We start from the raw sequence: 11,084 nt of genomic DNA, 5'->3' as shown, positions 1-11,084 counted from the left end.
ATTTTGGCTCAGGTCATGATCTCATTCATGATTTGTGAGATTAAGCCCCACATCGAGCTTTGTGCTGGCAGCATGGAGCCTGATTGGGACTCTCTTTATCCCTCTCTCTCTCTGCTCCTCCCCCTCTCAGTGCTCCTCCCCCACTCACTCTTGTGCACTCTCTCTCTCTCTCAAAATAAATAAATAAACATTTTAAAAATAAAGAAAATGAAAATGAAAGCCACAGACCAAGAGAAAATATTTGCTATACCTATTATTAGAAGTGAATTTTAGGGGCGCCTGGGTGGCTCAGTCAGTTAAGCTTCCTACTCATGATTTCGGTTCAGGTTAGGATCTCACGGTCATGAGATTGAGCCCCGAATTGGGCTCGGAGGGGAGCCTGCTTGGAATTCTCTCTCTCCTTCTCTCTCTCTGGCCCTCCCCTGCTCATGTTTGCAAGCTCTCTCTCTCAAAATAAATAAATAAACTTTTTTGTGAAAAAGTGAATTTTACCCGGAATGTAAAAAGAATAGCTACAATTAAGAAGACAAACCAATAAATAAAAAGCAAAAGACTCAAACAGAAACTTCATGAAAGAATATATGCAAATGGTAATAATCACATGAAAAAGTGTTTGCCATCACTAATCATCAGGGAAGTGCAAATTATAGCCAGAATGAGATTACCATACCTACTGGAACAGCTAATGTTACAAAGACTGACAACGCCAAATGTTGGTTAAGAACGTGGGACTACTGAAACCCTCTTACATTGCTTTTGGAAGCATAAGATAGTATAACCACTTTAGAAAACTGGCATTTGCTTATAAAGTTAAAAATACAGCTATCCTATGACTCAACAGTTCCACTCTTAGGTAATTGCCCAAGAGAAATAAAACACGTGCCCACCAAAAGTCTTAATCAAGTATGTTTACAGGAGCTTTATTCATAAGAGTCTAAAACTGAAAATAACCCCAAAGCGCATTAACACCAAAATAGGTATATTATGGTGTACTCAAAGGAAAACCCGTATAACTGAAAGACAGAGAATGTTACACTCCATCACAGATGCATCTCAAAAGATGCCAAACAAAAAGAATTCACACCATATGATATCATTTTTATGGAACGGCAGAATAGGCAAAATGAATCTACAGTAATAAAAATCAGAACAGTGATTGCCTGGAGGGTGGTTATTGACTAAACGGGGCAGAAGACTTCTGAGGTGATGGAAATATTGTATCCCTTGATCATTGTGTGGATTAACAGGCTGTGATACACCCGCCGGACACTTAAGATCTGTACATCTCACTGCATGTACATTTCACCTCAATAAAGTGCAAAGGGGAAGTGAAGGAGGAAGGAATGAGACAGTGGCGAAAAACAAACCCAAATCAAGTTATCCTTTATTCGCAAGCCTGCGCACAAGAACATGCACAGACAATATAAACGTGCATCCGTATGTTCATTTTCTTTTTTTTTTTTTTTTTTTAATTTTTTTTTTCAACATTTTTTAATTTATTTTTGGGACAGAGAGCGACAGAGCATGAACGGGGGAGGGGCAGAGAGAGAGGGAGACACAGAATCGGAAACAGGCTCCAGGCTCCGAGCCATCAGCCCAGAGCCTGACGCGGGGCTCGAACTCACGGACCGCGAGATCGTGACCTGGCTGAAGTCGGACGCTTAACCGACTGCGCCACCCAGGCGCCCCCCGTATGTTCATTTTCAAGTGAGCCCGTGCTGCACAGTGCACCATATACTTTAGATCCATTTCAATAGATGTCTTCTCACTTCTCATTATCAGAAAAGTCTTTCCTGTGTTCATTTTTTTTCTCTCTCTCTCTTGGGTTTTCTTACCAAAATAGCCACATGTGTCTGAAAAGAGAGGGAACAGAAACGCTAATTCTGAATTTCACACTTACTAGAATTTAAAACAAATTGTTCGTTGTTGACGTTTCGAGATTTCATTTCCTGCCACGATTCTCTTCAGGAAAAGAAACTAGAAAGGAAATGACTCAACTCCTCCCAGTCCTCCCAAATCTGGCCACCTGATTTGAATCTAATATTTGATTGATAGCAGGGGAAAAAAGTATTCCTCAAGAATAAAAACTGGTGATTATTTTTGTTCTTAGCTCTTGAATTGACTTGATGCCACCTTCCCATTAGGACTGACCAAGTGAGATTCCCCACAATAGCATCTCGCTTCATTACTGGACTGGACTGGTCACATTAAAATGTAACCACATGGAAACGAATTTCCCCCTTTTCACATTTCTATCCTTGGTTTCCATGGAAGAGGGCTAATTACCTTTTTAATAGCCCTAATTGATGGGCTTACAGATCATATCTTTCAGTCCCCACTTGTGTGTGTGCTGAGGGTGGGGGTGGCCAGGGTTCCTTTTCTCTTGACCTCTCAGCTCCGCTCTTCCTTATGGGCAGGAGGGTTGCTGGCTCATGAAAGGACCCTGCCTTGTGTTTCTCTGTTTGCAAGGCTACCTGCAGCCCATTGTGGGCTGACCAGGAAGCCTCTCTTTGTCTTGGCCAATTGACACAGCTGCACACTCAGTAAATAGACTCAGATGTTGAGCTTTTGTTTGAAGGATCTTTTCAGATTAATGCAGAGAGAATTAGTTTTTAAAACTTAAGCCGGAGCCAGGATGAGTAGAATGGAGCTGCGAGCCATTGAATTCACGTCCACAAAATGAGACCAACTGTCTTACAGGGTGTTTATCCCCTGTCCCTTTTGGAGGTAGCACTGAGGGGAGAGGCTCCCACTCAGACCATTGTAAGGAGAAGATCCGACCAGTGATTACACTGGCTTCAGCTTCGTTCTCCAAGGGGAGAGAGCCCCGCCCTGGCTAAGTAAATGCAATTACTGCAACATAGTGGTTGGCAAGTGATTTGGGGTTTCTTATTTCCAGACCACAAGAGGTTCTGCTAAACAGTATAAGAAGATCCGTGACCTATTGCAAAGACAATTAAGGCACCAGCCTGGACTCAGTGGTAAGCAGCATCTCAGATCCTTCAGATTTCATTATTTATACCACCCAATCTAGCCCTCATCCATGGGCTCATTCTGAACCATTCCCTCCTGGCCACAAGAATCAGACGTAGCTCCCAATGGATGGCTGGTCTCTTGAGGGCAGGTTGTGGCGCAGGTTGGAGTCGTAGTCACAATCCTGTGATTAGAACCTGTAGTATTCTTTGCCTCTTTGACACTTACAGACTCATTTTTCTCAAGCTCCATGTTGGGGATGATTGTTCCTCTCTGCTTACAGTTCTATGTACTTAGGGACGCAGTTTGATGTGAAAAGAAACTTGACTTTGAGTTATACAGATCCTAATTCAAGCCCCACCTCTGCTTCTTACGAGCTGCGAGATCTGGGCCAAGTCACTGATCTGAGCACAGATCTTGTCACCTTGATAACTGCGATATGATTACTTATCTCACAGTGTTGGTGGAGACTGAAAGATTTTTCTCATACCTGTGCGAAAGTGAGAAGCACACTTCCCCAGGTATCGTAGATCACCCCCAGGGTGTTAGCTCTGCCTTTCTAGAGCTCTGCTGTCCAAAGATTTTCTTTTTATGTAACTAAAAGAGCTTCAGCTCCAGTGTCTGAGTGACTGTCACTCACTACTTCATACGCACACGCATGCCACCACCTCCCCCGTTCCCCACAAGCTAAAAAAGAACTGCTGAGAAAGCAGGGGAGGTGAATCAGAAAGATGCAGAGAGCCATCCCAGAGGAGAAGAGACGTCAGCATTCCAAAAAGGGGGCAAGCTCATAAATGAAGGGTAAACAGGACGGTATGTAACATATTTCCCAAAGAAGAACGGCCTCTTTCTTGCTCCACACTAAGGGATCTAAAGAAACCTTTGCTTTGTGGAGACACTAACCCGTCTGGATTCCCTATCATGAGTTCTCCACACAGCACTGGACACCAGGCCAGCCCTGCCACCAGCCCACTAGGAGCTGACTCCCCCCCCCCCCCCCCCCCACCAAAGACAAGAGGATTCGACTATATGACTGTAAGGAGCCTTCTTGAGCCAAGCTTCCAGGATTCTGATTCCCCTGCAGCTTCCTGAAAGGAAGGATGTGAGGGCAGAAGCGTGGGTTTGAACTGGCTCTAACAATCTAGAAAAATGCTGACAGGGTGAAGCTGTGTAGTAGAGACCTGTACCAGCCCCTCAGTCAGGTTGGATGTCAAGTTCAGACCCAGCGTGACCCTTAGACGCTAAAAACTTAACCCTGGAAGAGAAGCCTATGCCTTGGAAAATAATGAGAGAAATGGTGGTTGACTGAGTTTTAAATTCCGAAATAGGTCCCCCAACTCTACTGTCACTTTCTCTGGTGACTTAGAGGAAAAAGAGAAACTTCTCACTCAGATGGGTGACTCTGCAGTGGGCAGAACTCAGGGTGGGAGGAACTAAAAGGACGGCATCACATCTCATAGAGCCGTGGGCTAATCACCAAACCTCTCTGAGCCTCGGTTCCCTCCTCTGTAAAACACGAACCGCACCACCGAGAATTAAGGAATGGTCTGGTGACGCTGCATTTTCTGCCTGCCCCACCCCCTCACCACAGAGCAAAGGAATTGGTCGATGTTCCTTGAATGGGCCACATGGACGTTGAACAGTTAACCCTGGAAATGTGGGTGCTTCCCAACATGCTCACGCTGGAAGCCAGCACCATGAACTTTGACACAGAGTGCTCAGGGAGGACGAGGGGGGCAGTAGAGTTTGAGAACCCCGAAACAGAGTGGACTAAGGACAAGCACACCTTGGTGAATTGAAAAGGATGAATAATTCCGAGCACACTTCCCAGGAGATGCAAAGGGCAACTCGACAAAAGCACCCATCAGCCGCCTTGCTTAAATAAGGCAATTAAGGAACACCGAGATGACAGTCCCGAGGCCGAGTACTGATGGGGTCTCTCCCACCTGGGGCCTCAGTCTCTCCTCATCTGTCAGGAAAAGGAGCAGGAGCGGGTGATTTCTTCAAGGCCCTATCTATCTCTGACATGGTGAGCTGCCTGTGAAATCAGCTTGGTACTTATTTTCCTCACCCAGGGCTCTTGAGCCTGATTTCAGAAACAAAGAATTATGAAATCGAAGTCTCCGAGGAGCCACCTTTGGCTTGGAGACTTTTGGCCTTCAAGCCATCTCTAAATCACACTCAGTTGGCCGTGTCCCAAATTCCTGATTGACTCCATCTGCCCAGAGGTAGGCAAAGGTGGCTTGCTAGGACCCCATGGATTAAGGACTGGACAAGGCTACATTTGTGTTTCCTCTGCCCGTGGGGAAGATTCCACAGACAGGCTAGAATCTGAGCTGAGTCTTACAAGATGAGTGGGAGAGGCGCCAGTGGACAAGCATTCGAGAAGTCAAAAAGGCCACAACTGTAGCGTTATACATGGCAGACTGTATGTAGCAAGGACGTTTATTTCATGCTCAGGCATAGGATGAGTACGACAGCTGTTGTCCACCCATCACTTCCATTTTTCAGCTGACTGAGGCATGGCCATTCTTAACATTTGGCTTCAAAAATTGCCTACCGGCTCACCTCCCCTCCAGGCAGCCAGACAGGGCAAAGTGCGTGGAGAACGCCCAGGTCACTGCCCCCTGATCCATGTCTAACTGCCAAGGGAACTGGAAAATGTAGTCGAGATGTGTGCCCAGGAAACACACACAGCACGGATTCTAGGGAATGGCCTGTTAGCTCTGCCACAGTCTGGTCCGTTCCTCAGGCCCTGCTCCTTCTGGATCCGTCGGAAAGCAAAGTAGCCATAAGCCCAGGCAAAAGAAGAGGGAGAGGAAGGAAGTTTCTGGCACCTGGGAGCAGCACTCTGGGGGCAGACAGGCAGCTTGACTGGAGCCCATGTCATTTTGGTAAACCCATTTCCTTCCCTTGGAGTAAAGAGACCTGGAACCCCATGGTGAAGAAGGCCTCCGCATCTCTCCCTGATGATTATGGGAAGGGGAGGGAGTGTCACAGGAAAGCCACTGGGCCTCCCAGAGTGAAGTCTGGAAACCCCCTGGCTTTCCCTGGCATTGCCCTTAGCCCTTGAGCCCTCCTCCTGCCCTGTTTTCAGCCCCTTTTTCTGGGCAGACTCCAGAGGCCAGGCTGTCGCATGGCCTGCCACCTCGGCTTGGTGCCCAGCCTGTGGGCCACTTGGGGCTCAAGTTACTGGTGTGAGCTGATTCAGGAGCACGGCCGGGCCCTGTGGCTTTGATGGGGTTTCATCATCCCGCCTGCGCTCCTTGGCTGGGTGCCTGGGAGAGCTGCAATGTTGCCCCAGGCTATCTGCTTTCACCAAGAAGAGGCCCTCCTCTCTGAATAGTGGAGAATCTAGAGGTGAGGAAGTAAGGTCTGGGGCTCCCCAGTCTATCCAGCCTGAAGACCTATCTCACACCACAGCCATCTGCCTTCGGCCAATTTTCCCAAGGAACAGAGACAAGATAAAGGGCAGACAGAATTAACACCAAACAACTTGTTAATGATTTTATTGCAGGTTAAATAAAATGTCTCACATAAAACTACAGGAGACCTTCTTTCACCTTCCTGGGCTGTAAATATGTATTAACTCAATTACTATCAGCAATTAAGGCCTAGTTTGGGAACAGTGACCTGAGACAAAAAAGACATTATCATCCTGGGAAATGAATCCAGAATAAAAGGAATTTATTCCACCTTAGCTAATGAGCAGCTGTATAGGGATGGAAATGAAGGCCTTTGCCTCGGAATTGCTTTTGACAGTTCATACAGGGAGAGGAGAAAAGGTTCGCCTTTATGTAAAGCTCTTGGAAGCACATTAGGGACATTGTTACAATGCAAATGAGGAAGACCGTTGTGTTTGGGTGGTTTAGGGGTTTAGTAAAAGGAGTAACATTTCAATTAGTGGGGAAGGAATGAGAAGCGGCCTCAAAGAGGCTTAATTGGCAACTTGGCTTTCCCAGGGGACTTTGAAGTAGCATCAGAGACGGAAGGTTTTCAGAGGTGGGTGGAGAACAGAGTAAAAGATAAGATCCTGGGCTGTCAGGGTAAGAGGGGCAGATGGGGTGCTCAGGAGGTAAAACCCACAGCTCCCCAAAGCCCATCCCCACCCGAGTAAGCGAGCCCGCGAGCGAGCGCGCGAGCGTGGCTCCAGCCTTCAGGGCTTCTGAGAGCCATCGGACCCTTCCCTTTCTAAAGTAGGCGGTCTCCAAGAAACCACCTCACTGTTAAGGACTGCAGCCCTAACCTCACCAGTGTGGAATTTCTTTTTCCTTCTCACGAGTCCCTTTTGCTAGGTCTCTAGGATCAGCCCGGAAAACTGGGGAATTCAATGCGTAATTGCCGTGAGTTATGGGGGAGGATGTGGTACTGCATACAAATGTGCGGGGTGTGTGCGAGGTTGTGTGTGGGTGTGTGGGGCCGTGTGTTTTCAAGGACTAAAGGGGCTGAGTATTCCTATGTGACCCCACCTGAAGGCAAGGCATTGAACAGGTGACTTCAAGGTCGACCCTCGCAGATGGTGCGAGCTGCATTGTCTAGGGTGCTGTCCCTCTTTACTGTCCCATGGGCATGAGGGCATCAGCGTCACTGACACTCAGGAATTGCTCAAATTTTCATACTTCCTGACCGACTTGAGGTTTTATTTCTCAATCTAGTCATTCGCAGGACCCAGTAAATTTTTTTTTTTTTTTAACATGGAAAAACCCTCCAAAGGAAATAGTAAGATAACATGCCAACATAATTGTTTGAAATGAAGTCTGGTAGCAAATTCAACGAACCCTATGTTTTAGTTAAAAGATAGCAATCTGACCAGGGGTTTGGAGAGCCGTCCAAACCAAGCCTCCTCAGTGGTGGGCTGGTCTTGTTGAGTTTGGGGGGGAAAAAAACCCAAGAACGAAGAACTTCCAAGGGTCCCCATGACTCCTTTGGTCATCTAGATGTTGACTTTGGAGAGGGCAAATCCAGCTCCCTGCCATATGAGCATCTGTGGATGTGGGCCGCGTTTCGCATGAGTCCTACCAATGCCCCCTGAAGTGGAGGGCACGTAACCCTCCATTTGAAACAATCAGGCCCAACACACAGGACCCAGGGCCAGGCTTTCTCCCTCTGTCCTCCCCTCTCCCGTGGGTGGCTTCTCCTGGAACACTGGCTCATATCTCTGGAGCCTGTGGTTTGAGAATTGCTATTAGCCAACTACAACAGGGCCTGGAGAATTTACTTCGGGTCTAAAATGGGAACCGGACCCACCCTCTGAGTAATGCTCATCCCCTTGGTAGGTTTTGGCTGTCAGCCGGCTACTTTATAAGTGAGAGTCTTCCCACCAGCCTGGCCTTGGTTGTCTGTGTAGAGCAACCGCTTGCCTCCTCAACCCCTCCCTTGCTGCTTCCTCAGAATTGGGACAAAAAGAAAATGTGGCATGTGTATGCACCTGCCACTTTTCTTGCACTGTGGGCAAGCAGGACCCCGAGCAGCCATTGCAGTATTTTCAATCCCCGTGCCACCGTGGGGAGCAAAAGCTGGAGACTTAGGGCGACTCCTGATTACTACCGTGAGTGGACAGGAGTTCCTACACCGGGAACCCAGTTCTTCACACTATAAGACATTTCAGGACCTAGAAGGCATCACTGACCACGTGTTTGGGGACAGTACAGAATCCATTTCAAGTGCTATAATATACCCTAACATACAATCAGAATATTGTCCTAACCAATATATGCATAACACTCATGCATGATCGAGGCCCAGACTGGTGAAAAGACCTCCCCAGTTACCTTCAAGGAGTGAAGGGCACCCCTGAGACTCCAACCTATGTGGTGCGACCAAGGTCAGTCCTTCCTCCAAATAAGGCCGAGTTTCCACTTTCCCATGGGTTTCTGCCTTGGCCGATGTGGAAATTAGTTTGTAAAACCTTGCAAAAGAAGAAAGCAAAGAGAAGCCAGGAAACATTTGCCACAAATCTTCCTGTGATGGATAATCACGACATCATTATATACTCTTGCATTATTGAGGGAGCATTTTGCATGCTTTCTGCTTCTTTCTTCAAACTCCTTTATTATAATCAAAGCTGCTCCAGTGGTGCTTTGGTTAATGTCCGGGAGGAAATTCTGATACCAGACCATTAATTTCAAAATGTGCTTTTCAGGGTCCGAAATGTTTCCACCCCCAACATTACACAACCTGTAAGAGCAAAATGGTAAGGTCTGCTACCCCATTTTTATGGAGAAAATGGGTCTTCCAGAAGTCAAATAACTGGCCCAAAGCCACAATCCTCAAAAGTGGCTCATACGGACCTAGAACCTGGACCTTCCAACACCACGCGGCACCCTAACTTCTAGTGGCAACAACCTGGCTCAGACGGTACGTCATTATTGATTCCTCCCCTTCGGAGAAGAGTTTCCCTTCAGGGAACAGTGTTCCTCTGAGACATGAGAGTTTGGGTAGATGACCTCATGTATAGCTATTCTCAGTTCACGGTTCCCATCCAGAGTCCAGGCCTCCGGTCAGCGCTTATCAGAGCCTGGCTTGTAGCACACACCAGCCACTGTTCTGGAACGGATGAGTGGAACCTTCAGCCTCCTCTTTTAAAGAAAAAGAATGTGAGAAAACCCATCAGTCAATCTGGGGTTATGGAAAGGAGATAAAATCCCTTCACCAATTTTGCTCGAAAGTTTCTTCTAGAACATATGAAAAAAGAAGTGGACTGCTAAAGGTGGAAAAGATGAGCTAATATGGGTGTTCACTCCCCAGACTAGTGTCTCGCCAGGGAAGTAGATAACAGAACATATTTCAGAGAAGAGACAGCCACGTATAAACCCCTAAAAAAAATAAGGAAGAATTACTTCCTCCCAAATGTCTCCCAAAACAAAGATACAAGAGGGATGTGGGGCGCCTGGGTGGCTCAGTCAGTTAGGCATCCGACTTCAGTTCAGGTCATGATCTCACAGTCTGTGAGTTCGAACCCCACATCAGGCTCTGTGCTGACAGCTCAGAGCCCGGAGCCTGCTTCGGATTCTGTGTCTCCCTCTCTCTCTGCCCCTCCCCTACTTGTGCTCTGTCTCTCTCTGTCTCAAAAATAAATAAGAACATTAAAAGAAAAGTTTTTTAATACAAGAGACATGAAACGTGTGTTGCCTATCTCTGACATTGGAGGCGTGCATAGCAGGAACTCCCCCTCAGAATCTCCTGATATTAAAAAGATTTTTTTTTTTATTTTTTTATTTTTTTTAAATTTTTTTTTTCAACTTTTTTAATTTATTTTTGGGACAGAGAGAGACAGAGCATGAACGGGGGAGGGGCAGAGAGAGAGGGAGACACAGAATCGGAAACAGGCTCCAGGCTCCGAGCCATCAGCCCAGAGCCTGACGTGGGGCTCGAACTCACAGACCGCGAGATCGTGACCTGGCTGAAGTCGGACGCCCAACCGACTGCGCCACCCAGGCGCCCCTAAAAAGATTTTTTAAGAGTGAGATGAGGTGTTCTTGTACAATTCTACCTTTGTGCCTACCAAACTCAAATAGACTTTTCTGTAAAAAAAAAAAAATACATGAAAACCTTCAATTTGATTGGAAAGGTATACGTACATGTGTGTGTGCTCAAGCACCTGTGTCCTCTGTAAAAACCTGTATCTGAGGGGGGCCTGTGTGGCTCACTCTGCTGAACATCAGTCTCTTGAATTTGGCTCAGGTCATGATCCCAGGATTGTGGGATCGGGTCCTGAGTTAGGCTCCTCATTGGGCATGGAGCCTGCTTGAGATCCTCTCTGTCTCTTTTTTTCTCTGCCCCTCCCCTGCTCTCTCTCTCTCTCTTAAATTAAATTAAATTAAATTAAATTAAATTAGGGGCACCTGGGTGGCTCAGTCGGTTAAGCATCCGACTTCAGCTCAGGTCACGATCCGCGAGTTCAAGCCCTGCGTCTGGCTCTGGGCTGATGGCTCAGAGCCTGGGGCCTGCTTCCGATTCTGTCTCCCTCTCTCTTTGCCCCTCCCCCGTTCATGCTCTGTCTCTCTCTGTCTCAAAAATAAATAAACGTTAAAAAAAATTTTTTTTAATAAATTAAATTAAATTAAATTAACAAACAAACACCTTGTATCTTAGTTTGAACTCTCACTCAT

At 46.8% G+C, this 11,084-nt stretch overlaps 1 long non-coding RNA gene across 1 annotated transcript in view; it reads right to left on the bottom strand.

Annotated features, from left to right (window-relative positions):
- Positions 1–1,695: 1,695 nt before the first annotated feature.
- LOC125921075 (uncharacterized) overlaps positions 1,696–11,084 on the bottom strand; it is a 51,772-nt gene continuing 42,383 nt past the window's right edge. The window contains exon 3 of the long non-coding RNA XR_007457294.1: positions 1,696–1,853. This is a non-coding gene — a long non-coding RNA (uncharacterized LOC125921075). The remainder of the gene's footprint in view (positions 1,854–11,084) is intronic.

This window comes from Panthera uncia, chromosome C2, assembly GCF_023721935.1.
Source record: "Panthera uncia isolate 11264 chromosome C2, Puncia_PCG_1.0, whole genome shotgun sequence".
Lineage (NCBI taxonomy): Eukaryota > Metazoa > Chordata > Mammalia > Carnivora > Felidae > Panthera > Panthera uncia.
This window is presented reverse-complemented; position numbering and strand designations above follow the sequence as displayed.